The sequence below is a fragment of the Dipodomys merriami genome, unplaced genomic scaffold, assembly GCF_024711535.1.
Source record: "Dipodomys merriami isolate MVZ:Mamm:240054 unplaced genomic scaffold, mDipMer1.0.p SCAF_1153, whole genome shotgun sequence".
Taxonomy (NCBI): Eukaryota; Metazoa; Chordata; class Mammalia; order Rodentia; family Heteromyidae; genus Dipodomys; species Dipodomys merriami.
This window is the reverse complement of record NW_027202442.1, coordinates 72872-85530: the sequence shown is the minus strand read 5'-3', so window position 1 is coordinate 85530 and position 12659 is coordinate 72872.

Here is a 12659-nt window from a genome sequence, read left to right as displayed (position 1 = left end):
TTGCATATAGTAATTTAAGTTTCTTAAGTTTACTTACACAGATACATTGAATGTTTCTTGCAATTTCTTTCCCTCAGTTTACAGGCACCATGAGGAAATTACTCTCAGAGAATGGTTTCTTTTACTAATTTCCTCTATCGCTTGGTTTACATGTATCATTTGGGGATTTTTTAAAATAGGTTTTTATTTGTTACAGCAGAAATAATTTTCTTAAGCAAAAAATAATTGGTTATTTTATGGAAACTCTAAGGAAATACTATTTAAAACCAATAACTAATAGATGTACAAATATCAATAGTCTCCCCTTCCCTTCCCTTCCCTCTTTCCCTTCCTTCTGATCATTCTGACCAAATATTCCCACCAAGATTTCACAGTGCTATATTTGGAGGATGGTTTCTTGACACAGATAGAAATGTCATACTGATCTTGTTTCTGAAGGGTGTTTTAATCTTATTAATTAAGCAACCTTTACTGCTATTCAGTAAAGTTCTCTTGAGAGTGAAGGATCTTTGATTAGTGAAATTTCCTAATTTGATCAAACTCTCATCAGAAAATATCACAACATGCTTTACCTCACCCTTAGGATCCCATTGTTTAGCATAAAACTACTTCAACAAGAATTCGATCAACCTGTGTCAATATTAGCCTGCAGATATTTGGACCTAGAGAAAAGATCAAGTCACTTAAGCAATCCCGGAATTTAAGGAAAAGGGATGGAGTTTTGATTCATAATAGTATAAATACATATCGTATATGAATTTGGGTTTCTATATAGTTACTCTCCTACACTGATTGCAAATTTTAATACTTCTTTTTCCTGTGCATCTCACCTTGGTTTTAAAGGGTTTATTATGTGAATACTGTATTCATGCACAGACAAAGGTATTGCAAAGTGTTTTTTGTTTGTTTGTTTGATTGATTGATTTTGCCGGTCCTGGGGCTTGAATTCTGGACCTGGCCACTGTCCTAAGCTTCTTTTTGCTCAAGGCTATTGCTGTACCATTTGAGCCTTAGCACTGCTTGTGGTGGCTTCATCCTCCTCCTCCTCCTCCCCCTCCTCCTCCTCTTCCTCCTCCTCTTCCTCCTCCTCTTCCTCCTCCTCCTCCTTCTCTTCTTCTCTGCCCCCACCTCCTCCTTCTCCTCCTCAACCTCCTCCTCCTCCACCTCCTCCTCCAACTCCTCCTCGTCCACCTCCTCCTGTTCCTCCTCCTCCTTCTTTTTGAGTCGTTTATTGGAGATAAGAGTATTGCAGAGTCTCCTGCCCTGGCTGGCTTGGAATTCTGATCCTCAGAGCTCAGCCTCTTGGGTATGGAGGATTACAGGTGTGAGCCACCGGTTCCCATCTGTAGTTTTAATGGGTTCATCTTCAAGTCTTAATTATTATTACTATTTCTATTTTGTGTCATCAGTGCCTTTAGCTTTTCTGTTTGTTTTTTGGGATAATTTAAAGCAAAACTCACCTATAAACACTTCAGTTAATCTTAAGAAATGAAAAGAACTAAAGTAAGTACTAACACATTGAAGTACTAATGTATAATATTTTATTAGGTTATCATAAAAGGTTGTTAATTATCTGCTCACGATTGAGCAGTTTTTTTAAAGAAAAAGTTGTGTTTCAATGAAAACTCCATAGTGGCAAGTGATTTCTACAACTTCATTATGCTGTATGTATGACCATATCAAGTGAAAAATTATGTCCTTGGGTACTATACTTTAGTTACTAGCAGAAGCTCTCTTCTTTAGTTTTGTCCTCTCTGTAGACCAATTAAAAGAAGTTGAAGGTGGCCAGAAGGAAGTGGTCACTATAGATGTGTAGTGACCACTTTTCATGGGGCTTGAACTCTGGGCCTGGGTGCTATTCCTCAGCTCTTCAGCTCAAGGCGAACACTCTACCACTTGAGCCACAGCGCCACTTCTGGTTATCTGGTGGTTTATTGAGATAAGAGTCTCACAGACATTCCTTTCTGGGCTGGTTTTGAACTGTGATCCTCAGATCTCAGCTTCCAGAGGAACTAGGATGACAGGTGTGAGCCACTGGTGCCTGGCTCAAAGACAACTTTTTATTCTGACATTTTGGTACTTGGGACCTTGTTGATCTGGAGAGAATATCCTTTCCAGGGATTACCACACTTTATGCCACTACCCATCTCCTGGGGAATGGTCTGAAATGTGAGGACCAGGTAAAAGACTTACCACAACTAGTCTGGGCCTATGCTGTAGAGGTTGTTAGATTTATTCAAATTAACACATTCTAAATCTTCTTTTGTGCCTCAGTGGTTGTTTCCATAAAATTCACTCTGTTGGGTCTTGCCTGTGTTTTGCCTAGTCTCTTACTGCCTCCTGACCAAACTTTGTGCTCCCTGTATGTGTTCCCAGCGTGGTAAGCATTAGAAACTAGCCCGTCAACTAATGAATAAACAAAATGGAGCATAACCATACAATAAGATATTTAACCATAAAAAGGAATGACGTGCAGGTCTATGCTATACATGGATGAATCTTGAAAATAATTATGGTAAATTAACATTATGCTAAGAAAAGATCACACTATTGTAGGACTCCAGTCATAGGACATGCATAGAAGACAGAGAAATGAAGGAATTAATTTTGTTCAGGAGCTGAGGGGGAAGATGGAATGGAAAGTAAATAGCTAATGTGTGCAGGGCAGAATTTTCAAAATATTCTGGAATTAGTGATGACAGATTCACAACTTTGTGAATATCAATATATTATATACTTTATTTTTAGCTCTTGATGTTTTATTTTTCTCATGCCAGCATATATTAATGTTACATGACATATCATGCATGTGCATAGTATACTTTGACCATATTCACCACCATCATCATTTCTTGGTCTTCTCACACAGATCCTCTTTCTCTTCCAAAACCATACTCTTTCTACTTCCAATTTTTCTCTTAAAATCTAGTTTTTTCCTATGAGAGAAAATATGCTTTTTCCACATCTGACTTATTTTTTATCACCATAATTATATTCAGGTCCACCTACTTTCCTGCAAATAACATTTTCTGTTTTTTATTATTGTGAATAATTCTCCTTGTGTTTAACATAAATACACAAGGAGACATACACACACACATAAACACATACACACAGCACATACATACAAACATTTCCTCTACATCCCCCACCCACATTAAGAGGGTATTCTTTTTGCATCTATTATCTGCTGCTATTTGTGGATATTTTTCCCTTCTGATAACAGTTGTTTTGACTGAGATGAGATGGAATCTCAATGTAGATTTGATGACTGTCTGTGAGCTTCTTTTGCTCAAGGCTAGTGCTCTACCACTTGAGCCACAGCACCACTTCCGGATTTTTCTGTGTTTGTGGTACTAAAGAATCGAACCCAGGACTTCATGCATGGTAGGCAAGCACTCTAACACTGAGCCACATTCCTAGCCCCCCATTGGTACTTTTGAGAACTGTCTCATTCATTTGGCCATTTATTGATGGGATTTTTTGCTGTTTATTTTTTTATTTTGTTTATATTATAGATATGATTTCCCTGCAGATCAATTAAACTACCTGAGCATTTTCACTCATTTACTACAGATATATACCTTGATATTTGTAGATCACTGGTCTTGCAAATTTCTATTTAATTTGTAAATCAGACATATTTCCATTTCCATTTTCTACACTACAATGTCACTCTTCCTTTTCTTTTTGCTTTTTTACAAGTGTCAGGATTTGACATCAGAGCCTAGCACTCAGTTAGCATTCTACCACTTCTGTCAGCCTTCCAGAATAATTATTTTGCTAAACATTTTTGGGAATGCAGTCTCATATCCCTTTCTACTTGGGATGACTTCAAAGTAGGATCCCTGAATCTCAGCCTCCTGAATAGCTAGAATTATAAATGTAAACCACTGGCTCCCAGCTCATCCTTCTTTCTAATTATGATGCTATCCATTATTCCTCTTATGATTTATGCAGCAGTTTATAGCGGGTAAATTTGCAGTTGATAGAAAGTACATTTGTAAGATTACAATAGATTGTTTAAACAATTGTTAGGAAGAAAGTGCCTATCATTTCATAAGTTAACAAATGAGTACATTTCCTATCTTTGGGGAACGTCATCCTTCCCTTTCCTTTCCCTCAGTCCAATAGATTTTTATATAAGAAAGATAGTCAAAACAAGTTCCAAGGAAGATGCAGTAAGTTTACTTCATTGCTACCTGAGTCTAATTTTAATTTGGATCTAACTTTTGTCTAGATCCTATTACAGATGGCAATTGCCTTCTGTTTTTGTCTGTCTTAGTGATTGCCTGTTTTGCTTGTTGCTACTGGTTTTACTGTTCTCTAGTTTTAAATTTTAGACAGGGTCTTTCTTTGTAGCTCAGCTTGGCCTCAAACTTTAGAGCATCTTGTGTCTGACTCTTGAGTGCCAGAGTTGCTGAGGTACACCTGCGCTTCATCTGCTAATAATCTATATAAAGATGAGCATTATGATCCCTTTGATGTGCTTACTATATATATATATATTTGAGCTTCCCCTTTAAGCCTAGCTGAACTGTAATGGAGAGTGAATACAGAGTGTGCTGTGACAGGCTATAAGGCCCTGTGAAATGTGAACTTCAAATTGTGTCCTTTGAAACAAGAGCAGCTAGCTCCCCATACTGACATGGAACTACAGAAAGGTGTTATTCATTTGGAACGAGTTTTCTCCGGGTAGCCATGGCAGTGGGCTTCCGTGAATGATTGATAAGTTTATAACATTTTCCACTTAGAAAATTACCTTCATTTTCAAGATGGGATGTGCCACATAACAGGCAAAACGTTCTAAGAATTATACATTGCCAACTGGTAAGAAGAAGATACTTTTCTCCATTCAGGCTTCCTTCCTAAATCCAAGATCATAATAATTAAGGTACAGAGGACAGAATGTCTCCAGTGTTATGAGTTTATTGGGTCACATTTTCAATATCTTCCTGATAATGACAGTCCCAGCTCTGTTTCCTGATAACCATGGCAACATTCCCATTTCATTGATCCTCCTGGCACTCTCATAGGATTATCTAGTGGATGCTTCCATTTATATTTTACTTCCCTGCCTTGAATAAAACATTCAGTTGACCCAAATGTAAATTAATTCAGTTACAGCAGAGTTTTTAAGGCACCCAAGCCAGTACTTCAGTAGTTCAGTTTATGGAGAGTTGATTAATAGGTAAATATTTGATAAACACTCATGTGTTTCATTGTTTTACTACAACTCTTGAAATTACAGGTGTCCCTGAGTAGGGTTGCCTAGTTTAGCAAGACCTACTCTATTACGAGAGGAAAGAAGTTTCCATTCTAATAGTGACGGGAAGTTCCACTGCTGGCTAACTTATTCTGAGAGAAACACATTTAATAAACATGAAACCTGCCCTCATGTGATCTTCCCCACATGAATGGATATGTTTCCTTAAAGTAATCCTTATGCTTCCAAAACCACCCAATAGAAATGAGTGTCTGCATTTTGTGGTGCAACCACAAGCATTTTTGTCAAGATTTAGAGTGAGCCAGAACTGAATAGGTACAGTGAGACAAAATTGGAGTCCTGTTTACTCATTTGCTAACAGACTGCTACTAATGAGAATCACAGGCCATTCTCTGTGTGAAGCAATAAGACTTCTAACTAATAAAGCACTCAGAGTGTGGGCGGGAAACATTCTATGTTTACATACATACATGGGAATAGCTTTCATTTAATTTGAGAGCTAGAATTGATGTGGACTATGGAGTACAATTCTCAGGTCCAAACTACAGCTCTTTTATTAGCTGTGTGACCTTGGTTAAGTTATCTAAACTCCTCTGTGTTTCTGTTTCTTCATCAATAACAAAAGGAAAACACCAACACCAGGGCCAGAAAGGGGATGAACTGGGTTAATACAGGAAAGGATTTAGGAGGTGAGCAAATTGAAGCACACTGCTCAGGCTGCTTATTTGCTCATATTTCTATTAAATTTTTCTTTAATCCAAGGCTTAGTTATTACAAACAAACTCCTGTTACTGATTTAAGAAAAAATGCTTCTCTGTTCAATAATATTTTGAGAGAAGAAATATCAGGATTACTGAATTTAAATCTATTTTGAAGATTTCAGAATTTCCATAATTATGAAATTGTTAGGAAAGAAGACATTTTCAAAATTGATTCATTTGAATAATCATTGCAACCCAATTTTTTACCAAGCTGAGTGCCAGTAGCTTATGCCTAAAATCCTAGCTACTGAGAAGGCTGGGGTCTGAGGATCTCAGTTTCAAGTTAACACAATGGCATACCAGATTTCAGTATTTATGGAGCCAAATGGAGAGTACAGTGAAATGTATAGCTCCTCTATAAATTCCATATTATTAATATATAATTAGAAGGAAGCACACAATGAGTTTTATATTTTTAGAATATTTCTGGACATTGAGAGGTTAGGCCTCAAGGTACTTGTACCCTCAGCAGAGACGTGAGGATCCCAGTATAAAGCCAGGTCAGGCAAACACATTCATGAGACTTTTACCTCCAGCAAACCTGCAAAAGAAGTGGAGCTGTGGCTTAGGTGGTAGTATGTCATCTTTGAGTGGAAAAGCAGACTAAGAGTACTTGGCTCTGAGTTCAAGCTATAGTACTTCATTTCACTATTTTACAGAAGTTTTCATTTTTTCTGCTTGAAGATTAATTTTTTTGAGACTGGGACTTGAACTCAGTACAGGATACTTTCACTCACTGACAAGTGTTCTACCCACTGACCCATGCCTCCACCTCAACAGGGCTGGCCATTTCAATTACTTTTTGTCCAGTGTAGATTAGCTTTTAACTATTTGTTTGTGCAATCTTTTAAAGGTTTTTAAGTTTGTGTGACATCTTTGAAGATGATTTTCTGCCATCAGATTTCTCTACTCTTTCTTTTCTATACTGATACTAGGGCTTGAACTTAGGGTCTGGGGCTATCCCTCAACTTTTTCACTGCCATTTAAGCCAAAGGTCACTACAGCTTTTTGGTGCTTAATTGAAGACAAAAGTGTCTCATAGATTTTCGGGCTCAGACTAGCTTTGAACCACAACCCACAGATCTCAGCCTTCTGAGTAGGTAGAATTACAAGCATAAACTAGGATTACTGGCTTAGCAGTAGATTTTTAAATCATTATGTCACAGATGAATTTAGTATGTGACTAAGGTTATGTTCCAATGTGCATTGGAGCACAAATTTTCAAGAAATGGTTTGAAGAAACAGCAATTTATGACTAAGGCAACTTCAAAACTGATGTAGTTCAAAGGATCCGTGGAGGAAATACAAGGGAAGATTTCTTTTAATCAGTTCCCTATGTGCTCTGTACGAGCTGTGTGTCCAGTTTTTAACTTAAGATTATATGATAATTAGTTTTCAGAGGTACTACATGTCATAGTTTGCTATCAGCCTTCCTCAGCATTTTTAAACTTTATTCTGTCTCCTTTCTTTTCCCTCTTCTTCAAGAAAGCAAATTTACATTTGAATATCAGTATTATGTCACTGAAAACAGATCACCACAAGATTCACAGCTCAAAACAAGTCACATTTATTGTCTCACAGTCCACTAAGTCAAGGAACAGGTTAACTGGGTCCTTGGATCAGGGTCTCAGAAGGTTAGAATCAAGGCCTTATTTCTAGCTGGGGCTGTGTTCTCATTTTATACCCAGATTCCTCTTCCAAGCTCATTCTGGTGGTTGGCCATATTCAATCCTTCTCGGTTTTAGGACAAAGGCATCCTTCCTTGCTGGCTGTGAGTATGGTCATCCTCAGCTCCTAGAGGCTTTCCTCAGATATCTTCTAGGCTTCTTAAACGGTTGCTCAGGACCTAGCTGCCCAGCCTTCTCATGTTATGATAGCTCCTCTCTTCACAGGCAGCAGGGGAAGAGAGTTTCATTTCATCTAAAGTTATCACAGCCCTGATTTCTCATCATGTTCTTGGGTCCTGTTCCCTGTAGTGTTCAGAGCTTGAACACTAAAGGGAGGGAATTTGGGAGCTCTTGTAGAATCATATTTTAAACAGTTAGCTGTTTTTGATAACCAATTAAACTGAGAGCCATTTTTGTTTTTGCTACACATACTATAAATGATAAAGTTTTGTTTCAACTGAGAGGAGCAAGATGTTCAAGAACCATATTGTGTACATGTGGGAAAATGACACAGGAGTCTTGTTCCATCATTACAGAAGAGATCAAAAGTTTTGAACGCAGCATTCCTCCCTCAGTTCCAGGAACGAATGTCAGCAACAATCTGGTTTGACTTGTAAAATAGTGTGTGATTCACTTTGGAGCACAATAAAGATGTCTGGTGTTTAATAATAAGAAGTTCATCCAAGCCTAATATCTGCTAATAGAGCACATAGATAATGTTGTAGATGAGTTCCAGAAAAATACGATGAAGTGAAAAGTTCAACTCAATCTCTAATGCTTTATTTGAAAAATAAAACAGATCAGAGTTAAATATGCTATAGTATTCCCATTGTATCCTACTCTGTAAGAGTATATGAGTATTATTTTATTTTCTTCCTTTTATATGCATTACATAAGTAAGTAAATATGTATGCTAACTCATTTGTGCTAGGAAATTCTTTAATATTTTTCTTTTCACTTTCTTTCAAATAGTAAGCTATGTGTATGTAGTTAGTTGCTTATGAGAAAAGACTCCAGCACGCCAGCTCTTTCAGTGGTGCATAAGTTTCAGAGAATTCTCAAACATACCCATAACTTCCTTTAGTGGTATTCCATTACTTGGCTATCTAGGTCTATCTTAAATTGAATATCAGATCTTTCTAAGGCAGAGTAACTTCAGGAGTAAAACAGTTACTGAGGATGCTCTTATGCAATAAGGAAATTATACATGGTTCATTGCAACAGGCTTTCATTAAAAGCTTATTTCAGCAGGTGAAAAGCAGGTTGCATTGCTGATTCTCAATACTGCTTTGGGATGTTGGGTTGATTTATGATGCAAACAAGGAATAATTTCTTACAGTAGCCCTCCCTAGTCATTGTCTACCATGAAGTTTTCCAAAGTATGTTCTCAACAGCCATTACTCTGGAAAATTCATAGGAATTCCAACCAAAACCTTGAACTAAAAGCTTTCATAATAAAATTCAACTAAGAAATATATATCTGTATTTCATCCCAGAAGGAAATGATAGGAATGTTTTTCAATTTTTTATGAAAGTATTTGATCACAAACTTTCTTTTGCAAGGATATCTTTTCACTATTTTAAAAACATGCTCTAACAAGATTATCTCTAATTTTTAAACTTCTTGAGCAGCCAGAGAGCAAGCTGATCTTTCTAAAAGGCATGATGGATCCTTATTCCATCCAATTCACTGGCTCAAAGACTCCACTTTTAGTTCCAATTCCTGTCTGGTTGTTCCTGGATGCAAGAATAGAAAAGAAAGGTTTCCTGTTTCATTCTTTCCTCTGTTGCTTGAAAATAACATTATATTACATCACAAAACCTTGGCTTTTCCTAAGAGCACTCATGGAGATCTTCAAAAACTTTCCTGAAGCTCTTACTTGAACTGACATAAGAACACTCTGAGTGTCGCATTTGTTAAGTGTCAAATCACAATGAAATTGTGGAACCATATTCAGAAAAGCAGAATCCTACTGAAGCTGAGAAATGGCTTAGATGGAAGAGAGAAGGCCTTTTGTTTCTTTTTAGCTTTCTCAGCTTTATCACTACTAGCATTTTTGATCAGGTAATTTGCTTTAATGGGATGAGGGGATAGAGGCTTTTACATGATATGAACTATTATTACTAGCATCTATCTAATAAATACCAGTAGGAAACACCTCAAATGAGGAAACTAAAAATGTCTTCAAATATTGTGTGTATCCTATGGAACAAAACTGTCATCTGACTGGGACTCATTGAACTGGTAAATAATGGAATAATTAGTGTTTAAAAAGGACTGTCCAGCAAGTACTTATGGTTTGAAGCTAGTTTAGACACATAAAGCCTCCAGATTTTTACCTTAGATTAACCAGCAAAAAAGTTGAATTGGAGGTGTGGCTCAAGTGGTAGAGTGCCAGTTGTGAGCAGAAAAGCTGAGCTAGTGTAAGGCCCTGTGTTCAAGCCCAGGTGGTATAGGATGAATAGGAGAATGGTAGATTAAGACCCCAAGAAGATGTAGTAGAATGTCCAGTTACCCGGGTGTAGTTTACTGCCGTAACAAGAACCTTCAATGAGGCATATCTTTCTGTATAAATGGCTGTGTAGTTCCCTCTTACATGTGCTCAGAGCTTGTCAGGTGACTTGCCATGGCCAATGAAGTATCAGCAAGTACAAGCTGAGAGCTGAAAAGTATTCCACCTGCCCACTCTGGGAATACTGTTACTTTAGGACCAACTCACTGCCAGTCTCCACCAGACACTGCCGGCCACTGCCAGCCTCTGCCATCCACTGCCATCCACTGCCAGCCACTGCCAGCCTCTGCCGGCCACTGCCAGCCTCTGCCGGCCACTGCCAGACTCTAAGCTGTGGCCAACCTCCTACCTGAGCCTTGCCCGGTTAAAGGTGAGGGTTATGAGGACATTACAAAGTTACTGTGTCCACACTGTATGTGATGGCTTGCATTGGCCATGGCCGTGTGGGTGGAGAAGACAGACACTTGTGGAGAGGTGGAGATAACTCACCGTATTTGCAAGCCTGTGTTCTCGATGACTTCCAAGGAAGGGCTCCAGGGAAGGGGTGTAAAAATTCAGAAACCAGGGTGGAAGGTGAAGTGGAGACTCTGACTGGAGGCTGCCAGGCCAACTCTGAACCATGCCCACGATGTGGTTTAAAACATGAACTTGTTTGGAAAGACTCCACTGTGCATGTCGGATGGGGAAGATATTTAGTAATGGTCTGAAGCAGCTGGAAAGCCCTAGGGTTAACAGATGCACTGAAAAGCGGCTTATAGTGTGTGGAGAGACCGGCTGCGGAGCCGCAGGAAGACATGGACTAAACCTGCTTCCAAGAGGAGACCCATTTCACCTCATGAGCCGCCCCATGTCCTCAGACACTCCCTCCAACTCAGGCCTCTGAGGTGATGGCTGGGGCAGCCTGGGTGCAGGGCCCATCCTGAGGCCAGGGAGCCCTCAGACCTTGCCAGCAGGCCAGAGAGCCATGGATCCCCGCTGTGCGGCAGCCATAGTGCACCACAGCTGAATGAAACATGCAGAGGCTGGACTGCCCGAGTTGCCTGTCTGGTTCCGGAACAGAAAGGCCTCCAAGCTACCGTTTTTGCCTAGGCATTCTACTCCTGCTGGTCATCTTTCTGCCCCGCAAAGCTCGGCAGGCCGGGCCCCAGCCCCACCGCTGCCTCACCCTATCCCGGCTCTGCCCCCCTGCCTGTCTCCACCCCACCCAGGCCTGTCCCACCATGTCCAGGAAAGCAGAAGCTCACAGCTGGAGGTGGAGGCTAGAGGCCGAGCCTTCATCCCTGCCTTGGAGGGCAAAGTCAGGTCCTGTGAAATGAGCAGCCAGTGCTGCATGCTGGGTGCTCCAGGGAGGTCAGGGGCACATCGCCCCGAGTCCCAGGAACCAGGTGGAAGCCCCGCTCGCCCGGCCACGGTGACGGGCCTGGATGCTTCATCCCTCTCGGACACTTCCGCCAGTGGTTAGCGCCCCTCCCTCAGACTAAGGAACTGGCCACTCCTTGCATGGACCAGCCCCTGGCCTGACCCCTGGTGTGGCTCCTGGACTGGTCTAGGACCAAGTGCAGCTCACAGCAAAGAGCTCCCTGGCCAGCGCTGGCAGCACGGATGTGCTTAGGGCCCTGGAAGAGTGGGCCCAGGCATGGCTGCACTCAGACTTCACTGGCTGCCATGTGAACTGCTCAGGCAGCCTGAAGTAGGAGGAGTTCAGGGCACTGTGCTGTGAGCTGAGTCTGCGGTCCATAGACACTAGGCCATGGCCCAATGCCTGGACTCCAACTCCGATGGAGCCATCACCTTCCAGGAGTTTGTGAGCTGCTTCCCAAGGGCAGCAGAGTGCCAAGGGCCCAGAACGGGGGTCGAGGTCCAGAAACACAACCAAAACCACCACAGCCTCAACCACGACCACCAGCACCATGAACACCAGCACCACAAGGACGAGGATGAGGACAACGAGGATGAGGACTGGGAAGGTGGCCCGGATGTCCTGGGGAGCCTGGCAAGGCCCGAAGGCCGCTCTTAGTGGGACTTCTAGGGAGGACTGGGGGCAAAGCCAGACTCATTCCCAGGTGTGCAGGTGGTGATGGTGGTGGTGGTGGTGGTGGTGGTGACTTTTGGGGTGTTCAGTCTCAGTCCCTTTCTGGGCCCCTTTCTCCTGCTCACTTGGCTTTTCCCAGGAGAGGCCTGAGGGATCTCCAAGGAGCCAGGTAGCAGGCTGACCCCTGGCAGGGCTGTCGGGATGCAGGGATCCATAGACCAGGCTCCTGCCCAGGCAGCGAGCCCATTCAGCATCCTCCAGGTAGGCAAGGAAACTTGGTTGTGCTTAGGCTCAGATTGTTCACAAGTGCCCACTACACACAAGGCATTGTACACAGGTGTTCACAATTGCCCAGCACTCACCGGGCCTTCTACACAGGTGTTCACGAGTGACCACCACACTCTGTTCTTAGGAACAGAAGAACTGGCTTATTACACAATAGAATAAAATAACAAATCT